A 12,481-nucleotide genomic window follows, 5' to 3' on the forward strand; every position below is an offset into this window, starting at 1 on the left:
AATGCAGATTTTTTTATTGACTTTTTAATAATAATTTTTTGGATTTTGAAAAAATTTTACGTATGTACTTGTGAAAAAAAAATAATATATAAGCTTTTCAAATTTATAAAGTTAATAATTTTTATTTCGTCCTATGGTCTTTTAACGGCATATTACTTAAAAATTATTTTACATCTTAAATAATATTTTAGCAACAATGCCGACCATTTCTCAATGATCGGAAACGATAAGGGTCAGAATATAGGGGTTTGCATCCGGGGTTTCTCACTCCTGTATTGACAAATATGTAAGTACGGCATTACTGAAAAATATTTCTATATGATATTGTAAGTCTTATTATAGTAGTAAATGATTTGTATTAAGGAGAAAGTAGTAGTAAAAATAAAATCAATTCTTGCAAGTAATAGCTTATTTGCAAAAATATATTTCACGCCATTTAGAACTATTTTTTACGGCATTTTGTTTTTGTTGATTACTGTTGTCAGTATTAACAAAATATATTAATGCCGTACAAACATTTTTCACTGTGAAATACTACTTTTCATAGGGAAATTAATATAGTAAGCACGTTTCATGGAAAATGTACGGCATGGCCATTAATGTCATTATTTTATAAAATAGCATTAAAATCAGTGAATTTTATGTTGGTTTAAATCATCCCCATACGCTACTTACAAATAGAGGGTTGCACCCTGTGTTCCTAACCCCTGTATCAGCAAGTATGTACGGCGTCGCTTAATAATGTATCTATGTATCGATCGGAAACTGTCAGTACAAATGGCGTACTGTAATAAATCACCAAAACCCGAGTCAAAATTTTCGGAAAATCAAGCATTTTCCTGGCTTTTGATATTGTTATTTTTGTACAGCATTAGGTCGAGGTTAATTTTTTTTGTATAACCTATATAAGTACTTTAGAAATGCCGTACAAAAATGTTTTGCCGAAAACCACCCCTCTTGGTGGACAGGTTTAGCTTACTTGTGTACTCACCTGTACCAACAAGAATTGACGGCATACTTTCTAAAGTTATGTGGTAGTATTGATTTATAAGTAATTCATGCTGGGTCAAATGACCTCTTGAAAATTTCCGATGGGCTTGTAGTCTAGAATTACTGATTTGATTTATTCCCCACGTAGGGCAACAGTATATTATTATTTCGTCTATATTTAGCAGGTCGCTTATGGGATTAGACGCACTTTTGCGTTACGCAGGCACCAGATTAGAGGGAAAAAGCGCCTTTTCTCCACTTTCGTCAATTTTCATCTGTAAATATTGGGTTAATCCATGCTCTCGCATCCGGAGTGGGTGAGTGCCGAGCGATTTCCTTCTTCACTCGCAGAACACTTATTAAAACAAACCTGGTGCTGATGCTTGTCTTATCCCGCATACACGACCTAGTAATTAAGACTCCCATCTCTTTTGCCTTTCGGGGCGATGATGACGCGGGGCGAGAGGGGTAAAGGGGAGATTGTCCCTCAAGCAGCCACCGAAGATGAATATTCATTCTAACGGAATGCAGCAACGACACTTAATAATAGACTGCTTCATGTTTTTTTAACGATCTCAAACGCCAAAGAAAAAGTTATGATAAAGATGAAGATAAGTTTTCTAGCAGCTACCAAAGTCATGTAAAAACAGTATGCACTAAATACAATTCTGTATATAAAAAGGGGTATATCCTTCTGAAATAGATAAACAATTATCAATATTTACAAATTAAATCAGATTTTTTTTTAATATCCGCAGTTTTTTCAGTGTACCGGTAATGTTCCAAGTCACTAGCTGCAATTTTCCTCCATGAATCATCTGGNCAAATTAAATCAGATTTTTTTTTAATATCCGCAGTTTTTTCAGTGTACCGGTAATGTTCCAAGTCACTAGCTGCAATTTTCCTCCATGAATCATCTGGATTCGATATCCTTTTTCTTATTTGTGTATCAAGATACCGGCAAGCAGCATATTGATTTATGTTCATCTCATTTTTTTGTGTATAATTTATTGAATTTTGCCTAAGTAAATTGCTCTCTACACTTTTAAATAGGATGTAGAGAATCGCATCTGGGTATTTTTATCTCTTAAATAGTACAAATATTTCAGCCTATGCAGGATTCTTTTTATGCTGTGGCGTTTAAATTATTCATCTATTAAATTAATACTTTCTAACAGTTAATGAGCTAGTACGATGTAAAATTAATTGATCCAAGTTAATTTTTGTAGCGTTTTGGAGAACTACTTTTATGTCCTTCGAAGTCCAGTTCAGTTTAGCTATAAAGATTTCAGTTTAAATACAGTTTAGGAAAGTACCGATGGTCCATCTGCCGTTACGTGAGAGCGATAAAGTAAGACATAGAAATCCATGCGATAGAGAAGGATGGCTATAATGAAGGCGTATAATAGTCACCGCCCGTTTCGCCCTTCCACAAATAAGATCCACTTCTTAAAACGTTGGCAATGATTTAAATTATAGTGTTCTTTTATTTATTGATATTTATCCCTCTAAAACCTTAACTTGGATAACTAATCAAGATCGCTAAACAGTGGAAACGTAACTGAAAATAAAGATAATTATTCAAAAAAAATTCTAAAAAAGTCCTATTAAGTGATGTCAAACGCTGTTCTTTGATAAAAAAAAAAAAAATACCTCATAGACAAGATTTCTAAATGTTGATATTGCAAGAAACAGCTATTTTATGGGCTTTATACCCCAACTAGTATTGACTATAGTAATATCCATTGAATATAGCAAATAATTAATAATAATTATCCAAAGTAAAATTCAAAAATATGTTTAAATATTATTAATATAAAACATATTCTGCATGTCTAGATTGTTTATATGAAAGGATAAGAATGAAATAATGAAGATCTTATAGATCTTCTTTTCTTTAAGAAAAAATTTTTTGAATTTATTTGAAAAGAGTAATTATATTTCAAATACACTTACACACTATACGAAATTTCCTTCAATACATACAATTTTTGTTTAATTTTTAAGATTTGCCCAACCTTCAAAAACAATCGATGTACCAGTTTTTTTCTGTTACAGATTTGACAACATTAATGAAGTATTTAATGCAAATATCAAGCAATGCAATATTTCACTAAACGGTTTCTGAATACGGAATGAATAAAAAGTTTTCCCTATTATTTTGTAAACATGTTTGTAAACTACTCAAACTGTTTATAAAAATGCTGTTTATAGCAAAAGTTTACTTGGGAAAAGACAGTAGTATGTTTATAAGAATTAAGTAATTCTGCAGTTTTACAGTAAAATATAACACTATCACAAATTTTCTGTATGCTTTCCATAATTTTTAACTGAAAAATTACTACACCTTTTTTTTGCTGGATACTGTGATTACTACATATACTAAAAATAACGACCACTATTTGGACGCATCGACAAAGAATATGTACGATACGTACGCTACATTTGTGATGATAGACTACGTCGAAACAGATTTATCTCTCGATTATATTAAACAGCGCTGTCGCTGATGACGAGCTTTGTCCACATACAACAAATACACTCTTCCTAACTGAATTTAATATGTGCAAACATTTTATGAAACAACTCGAATCTAAATACAAGTAATTAAGTTACTTTGTTACTTTTTCTTTTAATATACTTGCGCTTTCAACGCCGTTTATAAAAAGTACTGCCTACAATCAAGAACTGTCTGTTAAACATACTTTCTATATTGTTCGATAAGATATTAAGTATTCAATTCAACTAGTAACTGCGTGGGTATGTGTGCCCCACTTCCCCCCAGAATCGCTTGGAGCTCCAGGTGACTGAGCACCCGCGAGGGAAATGAGTGGGATGGGCCGGATGTACATCAAGATATTACGCCGTTGTACACGTCTTCTTGCAATTTTACGTCAACAACCGTCGTACGATGCCTTACACGGGGTAATGCTATAGTAAACATAAAGATATGAGATCGACAGCGGCTTACCCGACGCCAGATAAAACGGCGCAGCTTTGAGGAACAGCTATTTAATTTGTGGGTACACAATGTTGTCGGTTTATCCGGCTGCGACGGTTTCGGAATTAATCTTTGATGTACGTGGCAGAAATGAGGGAAAAACATCAAGTTCCGGAAAACCGTTTCGGTAAAAAAAATGAAAGACGTTACAAGGTTAAGAATAAAAATATGGGAATATTTTTTCCCCAAGTTTATTTAGACATAAGAATATTACGTTTACTCTTCAAAGAATTAATTAAAATTAAATCATTAATGAGCAGAATATAAAATGTGATGAACGCTAGGACGAGCCAGGATCTAGGGTCCCAAGGAAAGAATGTGAATCACAAGCGATATTCGACCCGACAGACTACTTCGCAAGGTATACATATGCAACAAGGAGAGCGTGGCCCACTTGGATAATTAACATTGGACCTTGAACCCTTTCAGCCTTACAATAGGTAGATAGAGGGGGACATTTAACCCACAGAACACATCAGTAGCATAGGGACGTTTCACCCACTTCAACAATATCGGGACATTTAACCCACTTCAACAATATCGGGACGATTAACTCACTTCAACAATATCGGAACATTTAATCCACTTCAACAATATCGGGACATTTAACCCACTTCAGCAATATCGGGACGATTAACTCATTTCAACAATATCGGGACATTTAATCCACTTCAACAATATCGGGACATTTAATCCACTTCAACAATATCGGGACATTTAACCCACTTCAAAAATATAGGGACTTTTAATCCACGTCAACAATATCGGGACATTTATTCCACTTCAACAATATCGGGACATTTAATTCACTCAAATATATGCATTAATTTTATACAGGGTGTGGCGTGTATAATGTATAAAAAGTAAACTACAGCTTCCTAACAATATTTGTAATAGAAAAGTCTTATACGAAGAAGTTCTATGTTTGCGTTTTTTTTTCGTAAATTAAAGTACAATTATGGATCAAAATATTTTCTCTGGAACGGTCCTGTCCGTGTGCTGTATGATGAGTTACGTGCTGTAGACCAGCCGCGTAAACAAATCGTTGTTGAAAGATAGAAAGATACTTCTTAATTTTTGGGAAATTTTTCAACGCAAAAGTACAAACTAAGAAGAATAGATATTAAAAAAACTGATATTTTCTTATTACAAAATTAATAGTAATTACTATCTTAAATTCATTCTTGTTACTGCAAGAGTTCGCAAACAAAACCTCATTCGTAGTTGCTAACTGTGCGCACTGAACAAACTCCATTAAAATATGAAACAAAATGAAATAGAAGTTCTATTTCCATTTCTAGAGAAAATGTTGAAATTGATCCCCATTAGCGCAAATACAGGAATGGCACCGACGCGACGCATCCAATTTTGGCAAATATTTTCCCAAATTCCAGGTATTCCCCTAATTTAGTCAGCAGCTTCAAATATACGGTTTCACAATTCTTCCACCATAGCAATTGGAGTATTGTAAACCAATGACTTCAAGTGAAAGATAAAAGTCCATTGGAGTTAAATCGGGTGACCAAGGTGGCCACGGCACAGGACCAAAAAAGATCAAACTTGCGTGTCTGAAGTTGTAAGGCCACACCGTCCAATAATTCAGGCAACCGGTTCTCCAAGAAGTTGGACCATTTAGTCGTCCTTCGAAGAAATAGGAACCCACAAGTACATCGCCTATTATGCCAGCCCAAACATTTACCAAGAATCGATCTTCGTTGTTGAAAATGAGTTTCCCTAATCGCGTGAGGATTTTCATCGGCTCATATGTGCATACTATGGAAATTGTTGTCACATTTACAAAGTTTTTAATAAATAACACATGGTCGGCCTTTATTTTCGTTGAATAAATGAACTTTAATTTACAAAAATAAACGCGAAGATAGAACTTTTTCGTATAAGACAAAACTATTACAAATATCATCAGGAAGCTGTAGTTTAATTTTTATAGATTATTTTTATAGATTATACACGCCACACCCTGTATAGTCAATAATTCTACCTCAGAAAGATTTATCAATAATGAACACAAACACTGAAAGTATCTTATTTTCGCAATAGCGCTGATAAAATCAGTAACACACTTGATCAAACCAGTGTTTTTTATACACATCATTTTACGTCTTCTGGAAGGGAAGAGACACATAATTTTTTTTTATAGAGTTCCTGAAAAACAAAAAACGTTAAAAATACCTGTAAAGTTGAAAAATAATTTCTATGACCGGTAAACTTACCAAAATGAAATTTTAAGTCAAATAGTATGGAATCATGCGACAAAAATTGCAATTTCCTATTTGCCCTGTCCGTTTTCTTGTAATGGCGGCTACCCATCAGTTTGGGTCACCCTGTATATACCTGTTATGTACGATTTACTCACGGACCTTAATAATTATGTGCTAGAAATGTATTTTGTTAAAATTATAATTGATTACCCGTAAAGTTAGTGTATATTCGATGTCCTTTGTTTTCAACTACTATTTTTCTTAAATTGTCAACTTAAATGCGCATACCTTACTTTGTGGCATTTGATGAAGTAAGGGATTTTAACTGGCGTTATTATCGCCCAAATCAGTATTCCTTCTCTACGATTCGCCCCCTTCATCGGGGCCCCAACTGCCGAAAATCCGCGACGGTTCATCCGCAGGCGGCAGTAAACCGGATTGCTCCCTGGGCTGCTGTAGTCTAATGTCACGAGCTGATGCCGCCATCAAGTATATTGCCATCCGCTCAAACAGACCGCGAACCCGCCGAATGCGCGCCTCTTGCGGCCGTTCCGACAACTAACGACACGTGTGCAACCTGAAAACTTAATTAGAGCCGACTATTAATATCATCCTTCGCCGACGTCTTCGGAGGCCTATCTAAAGATGCACGTCAAGAAGTCGAGAGGTTCTCCGTTCTTTACGACTGGCTCACATAAATTTTCTATATTTTTGACAAAAACCGTTGGTATATTTAATTTTTTATATACGTTTCAAAAACTGTCAGAAAATAAGTGCATTGCTATGAAATTTTTTAATATTTAATTTCTTACACCAACAAATACGCTATTACGCAGGCAGGTGTCACTTTTTGTTTATTAATTGCGTTATATTATGAAATGAGCATTTAATGATAGCTCTAGTATACTAGAATCAGTTTTCAAGAGTCGGACGCAATTACATTTGATTCGAAACAATAAATTTTGAACCTTATGTAAGCATCATACCTGAATGCGCATGCGTCTGACTGTCGAAACCTGTTTTGGACTGTTCTACGAACAAAGCTATTAGCTTCGTTTCTATAGAAAATTTCTGACAGTTTACAAATTGTTTTATTACCCAGGTGCAGTTATGGACTATTTGTTAATGATACTGCTGCTGCAAGAACGGTTGTACAGAGAGATCGAGAATGATTGACCGGATTCTGAACGTACCCTGTCTCAATTGCTATCAAAACTGATTTCCGTTTATTTTTTGGCTTGAATATTATTTTGTAGATTTTGTTGTTACCTGATATATTTTGCGACATTATAAAACAGTATTTTTCAATACTACAGTTAGAGTAGGTGGATATTATACGTGAGTAATTAATTTATTGCGTATGTTCTCTAACCTTATCGGTTTTTTAATTTAGGTTAACATGGCATTTTCATTAGAACATGATAAATTTCTTCTGGAGGCCTATTTTCGTAGTGGACAAAACAATGGTAATGGTTGGAAATATTCGATGAATTCGTGTCATTTACAATTTCAAGAACAATTTCCAAATGATGAAATTGATTATGAAATTTTTTCGAGACACGTGAAGAGATTAGTGGAACGCTTCCATAACACTGGAAGTGTTTGTAGAGGAAAATCTCCAGGCAGAAAGTCTATTCTTACAGAGGAAGTCTTGGAAGATGTTGAAAACCGCTTACGAGCTAGTCCAACCAAATCACTACGTCGGTTATCTGCTCAAACAGGTACTTAATAACAAATATTTATTCTAAAATTTGTATCATTATTCCTAAATTGTTTATAGGAATATCATATGGATCATGCCATAAAGCAGTAAAGAAGTTGCATTTTCATCCTTATAAAGTTAGTGTTGTACAGGAACTACTTCCGTTAGATTTTGGAAAACGTGTGCAATACTGTAATTGGTTTAACGAAAATCTGAATGACGACGATATTCTAGATCTAACATTTTTTTCTGATGAAGCGTGGTTTCATTTAAGTGGGTACGTAAACTCCCAAAATTATCGCTCTTGGAACACAGAAAACCCTAATATTTTGCGTGAAACAACTCTGCACCCTATTAAACTTGGTGTTTGGGTAGCTATGTCACGTAGAAGAATAATCGGACCATATTTTTTCCGTGAAAATGTAACTGGGCAGGTATATCGGCAGCAAATATTGTTACCATTTTTTGAGGAACTTCACGACGATGAAATCCATCATGGATACTTTCAGCAAGATGGCGCAACAGCTCACACGTCTAACGAAACTTTAGAGTTGATTAGAGAGTATTATGATGATCGAATAATTAGTCGAGATAGATGGCCACCACGTTCTCCTGACCTTACACCCCTAGACTATTATTTATTTGGTTTTTTAAAAAATTCAGTATTTGCTCAACGGTTACACACGATTGAAGAACTTCAAGAGGCAATTACAAACGAAATTAGGAGTATTACACAAAATGTTTTACAGAATGTATTTAATAATCTGAAAAGAAGAATTAATACCTGCTTGAACAACAATGGACATCATATTGAACATTTATTGTAAAAATATAGATATTTTTATGGATTTTATGTAATTTTAAGGTAAAATATTCAATAAAATGTGAAAAAATTCCAATTACTCTGTTATTATATATTGCATGTAACTGTTGTTTATTGCTCTCGGTCATACAGACAATCCTACCATCTAACATAATCAAGCACTTCCAACTGCTTGCATTTGCTTGAAGCAAATTTTTTTAAGACACTTTTCCTGAATTTCGACAGCTAACTAAAATGTTCAGCATAAATTTTTGGGCTGGATCGCTTGCGCTGGATATTCAGAAGTGTGAAAGCAGTAGCTGCAAAATAGTCGTCTCATAAGCATACAGCAGTTTGCTTTGATGAAAAACAGCAGCTTGCAGCGTATCGCTGTATAGCTGAATCGTCTTAGATGCCAAGAATGTAGCCACAATAGTGCTTCTGTTTTAAAATTAACTCAACGTTTTAAAAATAAAATCGCTGAAGCACTTCACTCAAAATTAGCTACATCAAACTTTGATTTAAAAGTTTTTCTAATTGTAAATGAAATAAGAATTTTGGAAAAGTTAGGCTAAACCTACATTTGATCCATTGTCATCCTCTTTAATAATAATAACAATAATAACATTTATTGGTCCATCAGTATTGCTTAATTTGTGAAATAACTTTGATTTTTGTTAAATAATTGATATTTTTATTATGAATTTCCATTTTGACAGTAACCTAATTTATTTAACGTTTGAACGTAATTATTTGTTTACCATTAAAATCCCTCAACCTGCGCTCATGATTCTAGTATTGGTATCAAAAACTGGTATGCCGCACATCAAAAATCAGTATGAGGCGGCACGGTCAATCATTCTCGATCACCCTGTATAATTTGAGTTTGAATTTTATACAGAAATTTGAAATAAGGATAACAAACTGGTAACAGAGTACAAATCTGTTAATCTCAAATCTGTCATCGACTAGTTGAGAGTAGAAGTTTTTTGCTTTTTGTAATTGCAGAGCATGACAGTAGTTGTTCTTGAAGTCAAAGAGAGTAGAGGAAAAAATAGATTTATATTAATTTAGCATGGGAGCTACGATTTTAATCTTATTGAACTTTTTTACTTAATTTTGTCCGTGTTATCATTTCCAAATATGTGTCTTACTCGTATAAGGTTTTGATTTTGAGCTCGGTTTACGAGATATTGCAACTTTTTTAAAAACGTGACATCGGTTTAGCAATGTCCCGTAAACCGAGCCCTTAATCAAAATCTTATAAGAGTGAAAAAAAATAGAGTAAAAACACGCCCTGTCTAAAAAAACATTTTCTAACAAGAGTGAAAAAAATAGAATGAAAACACGCCCTATCTAAAAAAAAAATTTCAAACCATAGGCGTACTCAAAAAAAATTGGAGGTATCCGTGGATACTACAACCCCCCTTTCCTTCGTTCACGCTTTGATATGTTACACAAAAATTACACAGTAAGTGTTCCTATTTAAGATAAAAATAGGTGCCAAATTTCAAATAAATATCTCTAAAATCACCGTAGCTATGAATAAAAATAACACAGGTGAACATTTAGTTAGAAAAAAACACCGGACTCATAGAATTACCGGTATGTAATAATATCCAAGTTTATAAACACCTTGTGGAGAATCTTCGAAAAATGTTTTCAGTGCAACTCAACCTCTCAGTTATGTTCGCAACCTGCTTCATTTAGGACGTAACGCGACGCGTGTTGGTACCCGCCCGGGAGCGGCGGGAGGCGGCGGCGGCGGTGGCGGAAAGCCACAGTATTTAACGAACACCGCTAATAAATCAAAGGCACCGACGCCAGGCATATTTCATATTTTATTTCGCGCCGTATAACTTACACCTGCATCGCGGGGCAAGAAGTATATAAATCTGCCACGCCGCCTTCTAATACCGCCGAAAAACCATCCCGCCGTTTCCAGCACTCAGTCAATTTTCATCTGTAAATATTGGGTTAATCCGGCGAATAGGAGTAGAGCCAGTAGCGTAGACGAAGGTTTTTCCACACCCTTTCAGGATGGAATTATAAATTATATAAATCATGTGTATTATATTCTTTCCGAAGTCACTTGAACGTATATAAAAATGCCTAGCAATAAAATTTAATGAGTTTCATAGGCGTCTCTAAAAAAGTTTTCTGCTAAAGGTAAAAAATTATAATAATTTGTATATAATTTGTAGAAAATTTCTGTTATATGTTCATTTGACCAACAACATATATTTATATGTTTTTATATTTATTTATGACCTCAAACAATTTTATTATATTGACGATAAATTTCGTTTTGTTCCGTTTCAAAAGGTCCCCAAAATGCCATGATGTAATAATATTAGTAAACAAAATATCCCTACTATTTCTACCTTTCGCAATTGTAATATGAACGATTAATAGAAGGTGCCTATAATAAATTAAAATTACCCGAATCACACAAAATTCCACATTGCTGCACTGCACTGCTAGGCCATTGGTCGACATCTGAATTTATAGCCAGGTTACCCAGTGCGGTTGTGTTTGTGCCGCGTTTGTCCGTCATTCTTCAACTGGGCGACCAGACCTGAATATGAGTATGGCAAATTAATATAGGAAGTTTTTCAAATATTTCAATGCCGAGTTGCTGCGTCAGCGACTAAACCTGGTACATAGTGCCAATCTCTTGGTTCTTCAATTGAGATCGGAAAGACTATACCTATAATATTCGAGATTTTATTCCAAATTAAAAAATATTATTGTATAATTGTTATTTACTAAGAAAAATACACCTCTCATCACTATCGTTTAATTAATTTGAAAATTAAAAAGATGTAACGTGTTTCATTCAGTGAATAATAGATGGGGGAGTATGCTATTTCATTTCATTGTCTCGCTTATAATGAATAAAATTTAAAATTCACATTTCTGATATTATGTGTTTCTATTTATTGTGATTTCCAGTTTGAAAGTGTGGCAGTTGATAAGAAATAACTATTTTACTCAGAAAGTATTAATTTTTTGGTAAAATTGAAAGAGCAAGAAAAATTTCTAAATTCATAGGGCCACAAAACCGTAATTTTAATATTGATCATCAAGAAGGGTTGTTTGTTTCAACCACTTCGAACTGAAGGGTGCATATAAAAATTTATTGCTAAAACGTAGTTCCATCAGAAGAACATACGTACCAAATTTCAAAATTAGGTTCAGCCGTTTTTGAAAAAAAAAATTAAAACCCCACAAACGCGAATAACTCTGCAGGGAGGGCTCAAATCGAAAAAGATATATAGAAAGACCCCCTAAAATAGGCCATAGAATACCCCCTTTCAATGTATGTAAATGTTAGAAGACAATTGAGAGCTAAATATTCCGAGAGACTAAAAAATAAATGCGGGCCCTATGCCAGTACATCGCATACATAATCCTGGGAACAAACCGTATCCATAAGTAATGAGCATCGGCTTCTTGCACCTGCTGAAATTACATTGACGAAGAAAAACTATTTAAAAATGAAAAAAACATTCAAACATGGTTCTTTCATGACGATCTAAATATGGTAAGCATCGTAAAATATCGATTCCATGTAAATATAATTTTTGAAATTTAAAAGCTACTAAAAATTATAATAATTATCAAACAGGATCGATCTCATTCTCCGGTCAGTCAATTTTTATATGACCTATAATTTAAACCAGCAATAAATAAGTACTTAAGTTTGATGGTAAGTTTTATTTCATTTACTACGAAATTTGCTATTTTTAAACAGCTTTTAGTTT

The sequence above is a fragment of the Anoplophora glabripennis genome, unplaced genomic scaffold, assembly GCF_000390285.2.
Source record: "Anoplophora glabripennis isolate ALB-LARVAE unplaced genomic scaffold, Agla_2.0 scaffold12, whole genome shotgun sequence".
NCBI classification, from domain to species: Eukaryota; Metazoa; Arthropoda; class Insecta; order Coleoptera; family Cerambycidae; genus Anoplophora; species Anoplophora glabripennis.